Source organism: Astatotilapia calliptera, chromosome 7 (genome assembly GCF_964374335.1).
Source record: "Astatotilapia calliptera chromosome 7, fAstCal68.1, whole genome shotgun sequence".
NCBI lineage: Eukaryota > Metazoa > Chordata > Actinopteri > Cichliformes > Cichlidae > Astatotilapia > Astatotilapia calliptera.
Genome location: NC_137428.1, coordinates 68,645,520 through 68,659,988, shown reverse-complemented (window position 1 = coordinate 68,659,988; position 14,469 = coordinate 68,645,520). Strand labels below are relative to the sequence as shown.

At 40.4% G+C, this 14,469-nt stretch overlaps 1 pseudogene across 1 annotated transcript; it reads right to left on the bottom strand.

Annotated features, from left to right (window-relative positions):
* Window positions 1-1,810: 1,810 nt before the first annotated feature.
* On the bottom strand, window positions 1,811-13,239 carry LOC113027183 (cytochrome P450 2D26-like; annotated as a pseudogene). The gene is made up of 8 exons (XR_013909891.1): window positions 9,355-13,239; window positions 6,385-6,540; window positions 5,882-6,034; window positions 5,642-5,772; window positions 5,376-5,528; window positions 3,409-3,510; window positions 3,180-3,321; window positions 1,811-3,071 (listed from the first exon to the last, which is right to left on the bottom strand). The product of XR_013909891.1 is annotated as a cytochrome P450 2D26-like (transcript).
* Window positions 13,240-14,469: the final 1,230 nt, after the last annotated feature.

The window sequence follows — 14,469 nt, the reverse complement described above, 5'->3', positions numbered from 1 at the left end:
GACTCCGCCCCCACAACCTGAACCTGGATGAGCTGTAGAAAACGGATGGATGGATACCATCACATAAAAATATATAAGCTTTCTGTAATTAATATTTAGAATATTTCTGTATTTTTAAGAGACAGTAAATTAAAATACATGTTGTAGATTTAACATAATTTTCATTTTTAAGGACAAACATGTTGAATAAATAGTATTTAAACATGAAAAGATAATGAAATACATATGTACTACAATAAAAATCTTTAATCCATGTTTAAGGTAAGAAGATGAAATATGAGCCCATAAAACTGTCAAAATACAAAACAAGAAACTACAAATCAAATCAAATCAAATCACTTTTTATTGTCACATCACATGTGCAGGCACACTGGCACAGCACATGCGAGTGAAATTCTTGTGTGCGAGCCCCACAAGCAACAGAGATGTGCAAACACAACAACACAAACGAGCAAAATACAAGAATGGCCAACCTGAAACTAATAAATATATGTACAATATATAATAGTGTATGCATTTCTGGATGTGTATACTAAATATTTTCCTACGTGTGTGTGTGTGTGTGTGTGTGTGTGTGTATGTGTGTGTGTGTATGTGTGTGTGTGTATATGCATTTTTACAAATTAAATAGTAAAAAAAAAAAAATAATAATAATAATAATAATAATAATAAAATATATAAAATATACAGAGTTGAATATGTGCAAAACAAGTGGCATTTATATACAGTGTGGAGTGCATAATGTTGAAGTTCCAGTAGTGAAGCTGAGGTGTCTATGACGTGTTCAGCAGTCTGATGGCCTGGTGGAAGAAGCTGTCTCTCAGTCTGCTGGTACGGGACCGGATGCTGCAGAACCTCCTTCCTGATGGAAGCAGTCTGAACAGTTTATGGCTGGGGTGACTGGAGTCCTTGATGATCCTCCCCGCTTTCCTCAGGCAGCGCTTCCTGTAGATGTCTTGGAGGGAGGGAAGCTCACCTCCAATTATCCGTTCAGAGCACCGCACTACTCGCTGGAGAACTTTGCAGTTGTAGGCGGTGCTGTTGCCGTACCAGGTGGTGATGCATCCAGTGAGGATGCTCTCAATGGCACAGTGATAGAAGGTCCTGAGGATGCGGGGGCTCATGCCGAATCTTTTCAGTCTCCTGAGAAAGAAGAGGCGCTGCTGCGCCTTCTTCACTGTTTTGTTTGTGTGTACTGACCACGTAAGATCCTCAGCCAGATGTACTCCAAGGAACCGGAAGCTGCTCACTCTCTCCACAGCAGCGCCGTTGATGGTGATGGGGGTGTGTACTTCTCTGCACCTCCGGAAGTCCACTATCAACTCCTTTGTCTTTGCGACGTTGAGGGTGAGATGGTTGTCTTGACACCAGTGGGTCAGGGCGCTGACCTCCTCCCTGTAAGCCGTCTCATCACCGTTGGTGATAAGACCCACCACTGTAGTGTCTTGTTTAACAACCGAAAGTTATTATTATTATTATATCAAGTGAAAAAACTAATGATGTTATTTTTATTTGTATTTATAATAACTTCTGTGAAATGATGAAATTAAAAATTGTCTGTTAACCCATTTTAAGTTAAAGTGTTTCTTACCATCAAAATCTATAAAGACCTGTAATTTGGGCTGATGTAAAGACTATACATGTGTTTTGTGAGTTTTTAAATCTGGGACAGTTGTAAATGAGTTTCTGTTAATGTCTGAAAACCAGGAAGATCTGCTGAACAACCAATAACTAAAATTAATTGTCACAAAAGATGACCTCAAAAAAGAGTCTGCATAACCATGAGAGTGTAAAACAACACACACAAATCTGGGTTGTAATGGATTTATTGTTTCACTTCTATGAGAGAAAACACTCTTTATTAACACAATGATGGGTGTGGTGCGGTCAGCTGAGCGCACCATCCGCTCCGAGCTCCCTGACCTGCACTCAATCTACAGCAGGCGGTGCTGGACCAAGGCCAGGAAGATGGTGAAGGACCTCAGCCATCCCAACAACAGACTGTTCTCTCTGCTGAGGTCAGGAAAGCGATTCCGCTCCCTGAAGACCAACACAGAGAGACTGAGGAGGAGCTTCTTCCCGCAGGCGATACGGTCTCTCAATCACACCACCACACAGTACTGACCCACATATACAGTTCTTACACACACACTGGACTTTCTGGACATTGTTTTCACTTCATCACTTAAATCACTTTAAGCATGTTTGCACTGCACAAGACATAATGTGGATCGCACAACACTGGTCACTATATTCTTCATTTCCAGTTAATACTTGTACAGCTGCTGTTATTGTGTATATATTTATTTAGATTTCTTCATACATTCTTATTTAGTTCTATATTGTGTATTTTGTTGTACAGTTATTTTATTTTCAACTTTAATTTATATATTTTATCTTATTCTTCCCAGTTAAATTTACCCTTCATTCTAATTTGTGTTGTACAGTTATTTCATTTTTAACCTTAATTTATATTTTATTCCTTCCTAGTTAAATTTACCCATATCGTACTGTGTATGACTGTGTACGTGACAAATAAAATTTGAATTTGAATTTGAATTTGATTTGATTCACATCCACACATCTTTTTTTTTTTCCAAATTAGATGTTGGACGAATGTTGGTCAGGTTTTTTTTATATAGCTCCAAATCACACAAAGCGTTGCCTCAGGGTAGACCCTGCAGTATTTGGGAAAATCTAATACATAGTTTAGAGACTAATTAAGGATCAAACCCTATGTTGGGATAGGTGCACTCGCCCAATTTATGTATATTTTACTTTTGTGACTGTTGACTTTAAGGCAGCAGAAATTTATTTTTATTCAATTCTAAGTATGCCTCTATTTTTATCTGAGTCACTGAGCTACAGCGTCGGCACACCATCTCACTGTGGTGTCCTGAGTTGGATCTTCATGCTAAAAGGTTTGGGAGTTAAGGTGATCCCGTAGACCGGAGTGAAGTCTGGTTCTCCTGCGTCCTCGGGCCAGATGAACTGATATCTCATCAGCAGAGTCACCATGATGAGGAAGAGCTCCATACGAGCCAGACCCTTTCCGAGACAAATCCGAGGACCTGAGACATTAAAAAAGGTCTCAGTACCATGTAGTTCACATATTTGACAACATATTACAACCCTGTCTCTGCTGCTGCTCCAAGTAAGATTTGTCTATGCTCTTGTACCTGCAGAGAAAGGCATGAAAGCCTCTGGTTTAACAAACTCTCCTTGGTCATTTAGGAAGTTTTCACGGTTGAATTCATGAGGAAATTTCCACTGTCCGTCCTCATTGAGTACTGAGGTCAGATTCTGGATAATTACTGTACCCTGAAAAAACACCAAAACAATAAAAGACATTAAGAAAACTCTTCATTGCCTCTATTCCTAAAACCTGTATAGCCGGTTGCCTCTTACCCTGGGAATGGAATATCCCATGAGCTCTGTGTCCCTGGTGGTGCAGTGGAAGACGCTGAGAGGAACAGTGTTGGCAACCCTCTGTACTTCATGAATCACTGCCTGGATTAAGACATGTTTTATGTAGCATAGAGCAAAAGACAAACAGTGCAGGCTCACTAGTACTAGCAGTTATCTAGTTTCTCTCTATAAAGAGATTGTAATGAATGAATGATTACAACAGCTATCCAAATCAATGGCTTCAATCAATGACAAAGCAAACTTTGTCCGAAGCCTCTCCCAGATGTTATAAGGTGAGAAGCATAAGGTCCATTGCAAAGCATTTGTCTCCGTCTTCATGTTTAATGTGAGTCTTCTTGTCTCTGTCTTTAGTATGTCTTCTATCCTTGAAAGTTGTGCATTGTCAACACTAGGGGTGCAACAATACATGTGTTTGTATTGAACTGTTGGATACAGTGCTTTCGGTTCGGTACGCATATGTATCGAACAATACAAAATTTTTCATTTATTTTATCAACTTTTCTTCTGATGATGCTGTCTGTGTTGAGAGTTCAGTGGATCTGCGTTTGACTACTCCGCCTAGGCTGCATTGTCGAGCACAGATCCACTAAGCACCGCCCATATGCATTCACTCAAGCTAGCGAGACAGAAGTTAAGCTCGTTGCAACATGGCAACTGCCTCAACGCTACCCGAAATTGAACCTCCCGCACCATCGTTCAGATCTGGCGTTTGGAACTATTTTGGTTTTCATGTGAAGCATGACCCTGATGGTAAACACGTCATGGACAAAAGTACAACAGTATGTTGGATTGTGTCACGCAATGCTCAATTCCATCGGTGGGAACACAACGAATATGACTGCACATTTATGTCGACATCACCCTAGTGCAAAGACAAGTGGAAGCAGACAAAAACAACAACAAGCACACATGCTACAAACTCTACCCGAGTCATTTAGACAGCCGTTAGCACATGGTTATAAGAGGGCAAAAGAAATAGACAGGGCAATTGCAACTTTTATTGCTGTCAATGACAGCGTGCAGCAAACAATCAGACAGCATTCAAGATGTGGCTTCAGTCTCGCAACGATGGCGACTATCAACACTACAGGGCCCTTCAATCGGCCACGAAGAAGGCAATAGTAGCGGCAAAGGCGTCACATTATAACAAACTCTACAAAGAACTGGACATGCCTGGGGGAGCGAACAAAATCTACCGCCTCGCCAGAAACCGCCATCGAGCAACGCAGGACATCGGCCAGGTCAAACACATCAAGGATGCCAACCATCAGATCCTCCATGACCTGCCCATCATTCTCAAACGTTGGAGCAAGTATAGCTGCAGGTGTTTCAGCAGCATTTAATTGAAAAACTGTACTTTTGAGGTAAAAGAAATATTTATAATTCTAATAAATTGCAAATGAAAAAAGGCATGAACATTTTTTTGTATCGAAAAAATATCAAACCATGACACCAAAGTGTCGAACCGAACCATCAATTTTGTGTATTGTCGCACGCCTAGTCGACACATAAATGCTTCTGTTTTTGTTTTGTTTTGTATCTGTAAGCAGACCATAGCAAAAAAATTTGTAACTTGTGTAAATATCTTTTACAAACACAAATCCTTTTTACACACTCACAAATTCTCCTCTATAGATGCGGAAACATAAAACTTTCAGATATTTGGGTTTACAAGGTTAAAAAATATTTATGACCAAAATTTGAGCCCACATAATCTAATAAACAATGAACCGTAACTGGGAAACCTAGAAGCTTATAACTAAATGAACTTAAACGCAAACCATCAACATAAATGAAAACTCAAAACGCTGGCTCGATCATGACAATACTACAGCGACATAACCAGTCGAAATGTTCAGTCTGCAATACCCTGCATTTGGGTCTTCTTGTCTTCATTGTAAAATATGAGTAAACATATGACCAGACATATGTTGTATGATTTGTACCTGCACGTAGGGCATATTGTGTCTATCTTCAAAACTGGCGCGGTCCTTCCCGTCTAACACTCGGTCTATCTCGTGCTGACATCGTTCTGTGGGAGATGTTGCATCATACAATGTGTTGTAAAGAAAGTCAAAAACAAATGTTACATAACAAACAACAGTTAATGATATTTAAAGAGAAAATGAAAATTAGCAATGTGGTAAATGCCACGAGTGAATGATGAACTAAACATAGGATTAGTCAAGTTTTTAATAATGGGTGCTTTTCATTTGCTGTAATTCTGCATTGTTTTTCGACACCCTAACTCATCATCGTACTTGTAGCGTCTAGCAAACAGAACCTGGCAGATGATGTTGGAGGCTGCATTATGAAACATAACCTTAGGGCTCATTGTTTTACCTGTAGGAGACATAATGAAACAAGACAGCACTGTACGAGAGTACAAATCAATATTCTGAAACCAACAGCACTGTGCAAAACTGTTGCGTGAACCCATCGATGAACATACCAACGTTCTTTTCCAGGGTACTGATGATGTGTTTGATCTCGTCATGAATTCTCTCCTCCATTGAATTCTTTCCCAGACCAAAGTTCCTCAAAGTCATCAAAGCAAAGCGACGCTGTTCCCTCCACTTAGAGCCATAATCTGCCATAATGACTCCTACAACAGGTTGAGCAACATAAAGAAGAAAGAACTCAAAAATGTTCCCTGTTCCAAAGCTCTCCAACCTCTTGGCCTAAAACGTAAGTGAACAATTGATCCTCACAGTGTAGTTTAAAGTCAGTAAAACATCAGCAACATCAACTTTCCCAGGTAGGAAACATAAACCACTGTGAGTCTGTTTCGCTTGTTTTGATGCACGCGAAAGTCACGACAGGGGCACTGGAGAAGCAGCAACAAAACACCCACCAAAACGTACATTTGACTCTGAGTCGCACTTAGAATTTCTGATAAAGAAGATTTTACTATTATTCCATTATACCTCATATAACATATGATGTAAATTCTACCTTTCCCATCACTGAGCTCATTAATGAATGAGGTCGTCCAGCAAAATCAGCAGCCTTGGTCACCATAGCCTCCTTCATGGCCTTTACACCATTGATGACTACAGCTGGTTTACAACCGATGAAAATACTGTAGACATCTCCATAAGACTTCCTCAGCTGGGAGGAAACAAAATGACATGTTTGAAATCCATGCGTCACACCCTCAGATGAATATTACATTTTGAAGGGGCTTTAAACATATTTACAGACCAGAGGAATTAACATTTTATATGGTCTAAAGCAGCTATGAAAAAAATTGAATTAAATGTAATTTATGTCCTTAATATTTTTCTACTATGACCTGAAAATAGGACCCTGTGTACGCATCCTGCTAGACACAGCTTGTGGCATATTAGTAAAGCTATATTGACAAATTATACTCAATAAAATAATTGTTTTTTTGAAGCATATACTGCTCTTTTATTATTTTATATAAAGAAACATAAAGATGGGGCGACCGTGGCTCAGGGGGTTGGGAAGCGTCTCTGTAACCTGAAGGTCGCCGGTTCGATCCGCGGGCTCTCTGTCCTGGTCGTTGTGTCCTTGGGCAAGACACTTTACCCTACTGGTGTTGGCCAGAGGGGCTGATGGTGCGATATGGCAGCCTCGCTTCTGTCAGTCTGCCCCAGGGCAGCTGTGGCTACAACTGTAGCTTGCCTGCACCAGTGTGTGAATGCGAGAGTGAATGAATAGTGGCATTGTAAAGTGATTTGGGTGCCTTGAAAAGCGCTATATAAATCCAATCCATTATTATTATTATTATAATTATAACCCCCTTCACACATACAGAAAAACTCTGTTGGCAAATACTGACTTATCAAGAAGGTAAGGTCCAATCTGTATTGGCTGGGTAAATGCCAACTGTGCAGAGAGTCAGTTTTATACCAACAACATATTAGGCAATCACAGTAAAAAGGTAAGATCAGTACTGTTAACCCTTTAAGACCTACCATAGAACCAAGTCCGCCAGAGCTTATATTATATTTTTTACATGCTGTGGAGCCATTTTTGGGAGCATTTCAAGTTGCTATACATCAATACAACCATTATAGCCCAGATTTTAATAATATGTCTGCATTAAGTGCATAGTAATTACATAAATTGCAAAAAAGTGCAATAAACTACAAAAAAAATTGAAAATCGTTTTTGCTTTTTAACATATATTTCTAGTTAGAGAAATTTAAGAGGCTTATCCCAAACAAGTTGCACAAGATAGTTTCCCACCACAGGAAATTTATTTTGATTGTCTTCATAGTTTTATTTTTGAAATACACCAATTTTTATACACTGCAGGAAAAACGAAAATAAATATTATACAACAAATTTGCAAAAAAGCCGCACATGCATCAAAATAAACTATTTCCAGCAGTGCAATATGAGTCCTCAGCATCCCAGAAACGACACAGAAAGTCATAAAGTCAAACATAACTTTTAAAAACACCAGTATAGGCTCATGAGGCCCTGATGGTAAAAAAAAACAAACTACATTTCCGCGAAAATGACGTCACTTCCGGTTTCGAGCAGGTAATGGCAGACATGCAAAAGTTCACGCTGACGTCTATTCCAATGTAGGAAGTGTTATGAACAGCTGATTGGATGGCAAAGCGTGTTTCTGGAATATTATGTTTTTGTTGCTGCAAGTGCTTTTTATGCAGTTTTTGCAAAGCTTTATGTGGAAGGAAACTGTGACTTAGGACAAGCTGATGGCATAAGATATACAGGGAGTGCAGAATTATTAGGCAAATGAGTATGTTGTCCACATCATCCTCTTCATGCATGTTGTCTTACTCCAAGCTGTATAGGCTCGAAAGCCTACTACCAATTAAGCATATTAGGTGATGTGCATCCCTGTAATGAGAAGGGGTGTGGTCTAATGACATCAACACCCTATATCAGGTGTGCATAATTATTAGGTAACGTCCTTTCCTTTGGCAAAATGGGTCAAAAGAAGGACTTGACAGGCTCAGAAAAGTCAAAAATAGTGAGATATCTTGCAGAGGGATGCAGCAGTCTCAAAATTGCAAAGCTTCTGAAGCGTGATCATCGAACAATCAAGCGTTTCATTCAAAATAGTCAACAGGGTCGCAAGAAGCGTGTGGAAAAACCAAGGAGCAAAATAACTGCCCATGAACTGAGAAAAGTCAAGCGTGCAGCTGCCAAGATGCCACTTGCCACCAGTTTGGCCATATTTCAGAGCTGCAACATCACTGGAGTGCCCAAAAGCACAAGGTGTGCAATACTCAGAGACATGGCCAAGGTAAGAAAGGCTGAAAGATGACCACCACTGAACAAGACACACAAGCTGAAACGTCAAGACTGGGCCAAGAAATATCTCAAGACTGGTTTTTCTAAGGTTTTATGGACTGATGAAATGAGAGTGAGTCTTGATGGGCCAGATGGATGGGCCCGTGGCTGGATTGGTAAAGGGCAGAGAGCTCCAGTCCCACTCAGATGCCAGCAAGGTGGAGGTGGAGTACTGGTTTGGGCTGGTATCATCAAAGATGAGCTTGTGGGGCCTTTTCGGGTTGAGGATGGAGTCAAGCTCAACTCCCAGTCCTACTGCCAGTTTCTGGAAGACACCTTCTTCAAGCAGTGGTACAGGAAGAAGTCTGCATCCTTCAAGAAAAACATGATTTTCATGCAGGACAATGCTCCATCACACGCGTCCAAGTACTCCACAGCGTGGCTGCAAGAAAGGGTATAAAAGAAGAAAAACTAATGACATGGCCTCCTTGTTCACCTGATCTGAACCCCATTGAGAACCTGTGGTCCATCATCAAATGTGAGATTTACAAGGAGGGAAAACAGTACACCTCTCTGAACAGTGTCTGGGAGGCTGTGGTTGCTGCTGCACGCAATGTTGATGCGTGTTGTTTTATCGTTACTTAAAATGATAAAACAACACAATTCAACAAACAGCATTTTTATTACCTTCTCAAAATCTTTCAAGGGGTTCTCTAGGCTCAGGTGAAAAATGCTGCCCAGTAGGGGCACGTTAAGAGGTCCTGGTGGAAAGTTCTTGGGCCTCCAGGATTTGAGATGAAGGATGGCGATCCAAATGAAGAGCCATAGCAGCACAAGTGAAGCAAACATGTTGAGACAGATAGGAATGCACTGAAAAAAAGAGTAGTGTACATGGTTAGCCTCTTTTAAAGGGGTAGTTCAGTCGTTGGCCCTCCCTTTTCTGTTTGTGTACTTTCAAATAAAATGATGTGCACGGTTTCCATATCTTATAAATTTTCTGTCTTGTGTGAAACTTGTATGAAAAGCATACAAGAGTGAAAACAGATATAAGATCCCTAGAAAAATTATATAAATGAAACTTGTATCATGGTCCTGGGTCGTGCGACCCAGTGTTTTGTGTTTAGTCTATTTTGATGTTTATTGTTTGTTTAGGTTCATTACGTTATTCCAGCTCATTTGTAATTATATCACCCTTGTATTAAGCCTCCCTTGCCCTTCATGTGTTTATGTCTGTGTGTCTTGTGTTGTCAAGTTCATGCTGTCGCTTCTGTCATCTTCCCCTGTACTCCGTCTCCCTGGTTCGTGCGTCTACCTGTCATGAGTCATGTCTGCATGGTTATGTTTAGTTCATGTCATGTCTAATCTCCATGTTTCCTGTTTTACTTTGAAAGTCTGTATTCAATGTCAGTGTATTTAGTTTCACCTCTCCTGTCCTGTCGTTAGGTTCATGTGTGTCAGCTGTGCTCCCATGTGTGGCCACTTCCCCTGATCATCCCTCATGTGTATTTAGTCTCGGTGTTTCATGCAGTCTGTGTCGCGTCGTCTGTGTTCCCACCCCATAGCCTTACCATAGTTTGTTCCCAGTTTAGGTTTCTGTTTAGTTACTGCTCTTGTGCTGCCCTCATTCTTGTTTCTTTTGTGTTCATCAGCCACAATTAAAGGCTCGCTTTTGTTTAAGTTCACTCCCGTATCCTCACTTGTGTCTGCACCTGAGTCCTCCTCACACTCTCCACACGGTCTGCCACTGCGAGCCGTGACAACTTGTATGTTTTGGATACTTATTAAAACAATATACGAAAGTGGCCACTTTCATGAGTAAATCATATGAGCCTTATATGATTCACTATATGAAGTAGGCCACATCTTATGCAAGTCTTTTCCATATGGGTGTCTAGTAAGTAGCAGATCCTCAAACTCATTTTTGAAGACCCATTGGAATTCATTCACAAACTATGTGAACTGTTAGAATGATTAAGTAAAGCTGTTTTTTTAAATTATTTTTATATACACATTTCAGCTCATTATAATGGATTGCATTTATATAGCGCTTTACAATGTCACTATTCATTCACTCTCACATTCACACACTGGTGGAGGCAGCTACAGGTGTAGCCACAGCTGCCCTGGGGCAGACTGACAGAAGCGAGGCTGCCATATCGCGCCATCGGCCCCTCTGGCCAACACCAGCAGGCAAGTAGGGTAAAGTGTCTTGCCCAAGGACACAACGACCAGGACAGAGAGCCCAGGGATCGAACCGGCGCTTCCCAACCCCCTGAGCCACGGTCGCCCCCATTAGCTTGCTGCCGTGTTTTTGAGGGTCGGGATCCTCATTCAGCGCTTCGACTGAATTGAAATATTGAGACTGACGTAGAGCACAGAGCGTCTTCTTGCAGCATGCTTACACATCACACTGGTTGACAGTCACGATGATATTTTCTGGGAAAAGGAAGTCCGAACAGAATGTCCAGATCTTAGATAATAAATAGAATCAGTAGGATGATATTAATTCATCAAGGCTAGGCAGGGAGGTGTTTTCTTTTCTGGCTCTGTCATTCCAGGAAAAGGAGGAGATCCGCGGGTTAGAGTTAGGGATGGAGAGAAGACAATAGGGAGACAGCAGGCCATTGTCGAGATGAAATATTATTTTACTGTCACTATTCATAATCCTTATTATTACTGTTGCATCATTTATGATTTATCATTGTTATCATTTTATTGACACATTTATTGAAACTGGTGAGGTTATATTAAAGTCTGTATTTCAGGTGTTAGCATAAGCACATAATAATCTTTCATTGCAGGTGCAACTGTAATCATGTTATACACATATTGCATACTTAAAGGGTTGAAGCTCGGTTAAGTTAATTAATGGTTTGAAGCTACGGGCCAGCTACGTCTGGCCGATCAATGGAGCAAAGTTCAGCTATTGAAAGGTTGCCTACATGTTTACAGTATAATTTACTACATATTGCCTGTGTGAATTCAGCAGGCTGCACTGGAGTTTGCCTGGTCACAGATGATGTAGAGGGGGGGGGTCGTGCACTTAGAGTAACGACACAGACACATAGCCTGTCTGGGTAAACTGACTGCAAGTGTTGTTTAAGTCTGGACAAGCAGAATAACAGGATGCATCTGGAGGAACTGAAAGAGGAACTGTTCTGTTTTAGTGACGCGAGGTACTGGTCATCATAAGTATAAATATTACACCCACCTATTGTAGGGGGAGATGGAGCTTGATGTTTTGCAGAGCCGATCTTCACCACATATATGTGTTTTAATAAAATAATTTGTGTTGACCGACTATGGACTTTCAGTCGTATGTCTCTTCCTCAAAATTCGAATGCGACACCATGTTGCTTCCGGAAGAAGATAGTCATAATAAAATGTGTTATTCTTGAGGTATAAAACTGTACAGCCCGATTCAGAGTCATGTTTTCGTGTGAAGACAGACGACTGATTTCACAGAGAAGTCCAGCACTTGTAATTTTAACTGCCGAAGCAACTTAAATGTTTTTAAAAGACACATATTTCTTCTGTACTTCCTTCTAGAAAAACTGAACACAACAGAACCCAGAAATGCCTGCATTAACCATACTTACCAATATTTCATGCACAAAATTATGACTTGTTAGTATTTTCTTCTCTGAATTTGTTTGTTCTGTATTCACAAATTCAGAATTTCCACAGACTATGTATGCAAACATGCACAATACTACACAAAATCACCAAATAGCGAAAATACAAAATACAAAAAGTACTTACAAGTCAAATCAGATCAGAATTAGAACAAAATAACTAACCAAAAGACACAGCCCTTTAACCCTGGTTCATAGATTATTTAATCTGAGTTTTAAAGTGACTTCCTGTCATGAAACAGCTGTGTGACGCAGGCAGGTTAGGACCCAAGTGCAGAATCACAGGACCTAGAAACTCAAACAGCTTTATTGACAGAGTGCTGGAGATACAATACTAAGCTAATCTAAACTGGAATACAGGAACATAAACACAACATACAGAGAAACATGCAGGGAAAAACACACCCACGAGAGAGACAGCGATGCAGGACAGACATAAATACAGACAGGAGGGTAACGAGGGAAGTGGAGATGCACGGGGAACACAGCTGACACAAATGAACAAACACACCAAACACCAGTGTTGGATTTGTATTGTTGATTATCATTTATGCTTAGAAATATCTACTTATATATGCTTAGAGTTTTATAATTAGTTGTAGATTGATAGAGGTTTGATCCTTAGTAGTCTGCAGAGACGTTGTGTGCATTCCAGAGGGCTCTGGCATTCACACCCACACTCTGGGAGCGTGGGAGAGGTCGTACCTTCTCTTATCGTTTTATGGTAGGATAAACGTAGCTATGTCTGTTTTAGTCTAAGTGCCTTTTGTTTAGATGAACTGTTGGACTTCCAAACCAGCAGGGTTAGGGAAGTCGTTTATGGGGTCACACTCTGACCCCCCCACACACACACACACGCACACACGCACACACTTACACAACGCACAGGCAAGGTACTCTTTGTTTGTATGTATACGTCGTATGTTAATGCACCTATGCATATCGTTAGCTTCATAGCATAAGTGCCTAAGTCATTGACTTAGTCAAATGACTTAGGCACTTATGCTATGAAGCTAACGATATTCATGTTACCTCAATAAAAGAGCAGTGTTACGAGGGAGCAGACAAGAGCAACTGGGGTCAAGCGAAGGAACGGCGTTTGTCCGGTTCTCTCCCGTGCACGAGAAACATGAAGAACTTTGCCCACTCGTGTCTTGCTTTGCTGTGTAATTAAATTGTCCTTAACGTTCCAGCGAATAGGTTTATGCTACAAACCTATCAACGAGGCTGTCAAAATAAAACAGGAAACAGTGAGAAGTGATGACAGGACGTGGAACACAAGGAGAGGAACACGGGAACAGAAAAGGGAAACAAGACAAGGACACTGAACACAGAGAGAGGGACACAGAGGACCGAGACACAAGGAGGACCTGGATGTAAAAGAAACTAACATGGAATAAACTCAGGATTACAAAATCCTGAGTTTATAAACCATGATTTAAAGAAAAATGACGTAGAAACACAAAAACTCAAAATGCTGGGTCAAAAGGACCGAGAACCATGACACTTCCATGCTGACTGTTATCAGACTAACTATCGTTGATGTGAACTACAAAGTTGTAAAGTTTAAGTTGATGGTTTCTCAGTGGATGTGGTAACCATTGGTTTGGTTTTTTTAAAGAGCATTCATTATTTAACTGGTTGTTTGTAGCCCTGATGTTGCTGGACACGTCCTTTATGTGGAAGAAAGTGATTCAGACAGAAGCAAGACAAAAATGAGTTTTGGAGACTCTGCTTCATGGATAATAGCAGTAGTCATTAAACGTTTCACAGCCATGCCCCCCCAAAGCTCCACAAATGTTTTGGGGCAAAAAATAAACAAAATCAAATAAAAATGACACTCAGCAAGAGCGTACGGGGATCTTTCATTTATTTTTTCCTACACAAATCGTACAGATAGGGCTGCTCGATTATGGCAAAAATGATAATCACGATTATTTTCACTGAAATTGAGATCTCGATTATTCGACGATATTTATTTAACCCTTTAAGACCTACTATAGAACCAAGTCCGCCAGAGCTTATATTATTTTTTTTACATGCTGTAGTGCCATTTGTGGGAACATTTCAAGTTGCTATACATCAATACAACTGTTATAGCCCATATTTTAATAATATGTATGCATTAAGTCCATAGTAACTGCATTAATTGCAAAAAAGTGCAATA